Raw genomic sequence first — 1,090 nt, 5'->3', positions numbered from 1 at the left:
GCAGAGGATGGCTGTTCTGATGAAGACCAACTCCAAACTCAAAAGGCTTGTTCAGTGCCATAGGCAGCATGTCAAGACAGACACTAGGGAGATTATGTCCACCCCTGTTTTGAGTGCTAAAGCCAAATGTCTCCACTGTGTTTAGTATTGGTTCAACAGGATTTCTTAAATTAAATTGAAATCATGTTTATTTTAGAGAAAATAAAAGAGTGAAGAAGCTGCTCCAAACCAAGAATGATGTTTTCTCCCCCACTTATATGCTACGTGTTGTGTTTAAGGTGAACAGTTAAATTCTTTTTTTTTTTTTTAACATATTTACAATTTTTATCAGAACAGAAATATAGTGCAAAACCAATAACAGCAGTGAGTCAGAAAATTAAATATACACATGCTGTAAGTAGACGGCTTTATATTTCAGTGATTAGTCATAATAGCACCATTTAATTTGTTTTTGATAAAAATGTCTTTTTCATCTAAGTGTTTTCTTAGGTAGCTCTTTATCTTACAGCTTTTGTTATGGAGTTGGGAAATTCTTTATAATATATGAAATATATATAATGTGTATAATTTGATATGTCAGAGAGAACCTCAAAGAGGGATAGTTCTCAAAAATATGGAACGCTTCACGAATTTGCGTGTCATCCTTGCGCAGGGGCCATGCTAATCTTCTCTGTATCGTTCCAATTTTAGTATATGTGCTGCCGAAGCGAGCACAACAGTTAAATTCTTGACCATTTAAGGATTGACCTAGAAAATGTGAACTGCCCAAAAGTATTTCTTTTTATACACTGGGTAGAGGAGTGCTTCTAAAATTTGAAGGTGCATAAGAATCCCCTGAGATTCTTGTTGAAATGAAGACTCTGACTCAGCAGGTCAGTAATGTCAATACAGCTGGTTTGCAACCACACTTCAAGTAACAAGAATGCAAATAATTATATTTCTGGGGGGAAAAGAACATTTTGTTTATTAATATGGGTATGTGTGTGTGTGTGTGTGCATGTGTTTATAGGATATGTCTGAAGGGGAGATACAAATAATTGTTAATAATTACCTCTGGGGAGATGAACTGAAAGCCTAGATCTAGGGTAAA

General features: G+C 35.2%; 1 non-coding gene across 1 annotated transcript; it reads right to left on the bottom strand.

Moving 5' to 3' along the window:
• Positions 1-607: 607 nt before the first annotated feature.
• LOC111765416 (U6 spliceosomal RNA) lies at positions 608-714 on the bottom strand. Its single transcript, XR_002797768.1, has one exon. It is a non-coding gene; the product is annotated as a U6 spliceosomal RNA (small nuclear RNA).
• Positions 715-1,090: the final 376 nt, after the last annotated feature.

This window comes from Dasypus novemcinctus, chromosome X (genome assembly GCF_030445035.2).
Source record: "Dasypus novemcinctus isolate mDasNov1 chromosome X, mDasNov1.1.hap2, whole genome shotgun sequence".
Classification (NCBI taxonomy): domain Eukaryota; kingdom Metazoa; phylum Chordata; class Mammalia; order Cingulata; family Dasypodidae; genus Dasypus; species Dasypus novemcinctus.
The sequence above is the reverse complement of the archived record's forward strand: the minus strand, read 5'-3'. Positions and strand labels throughout refer to the sequence as shown.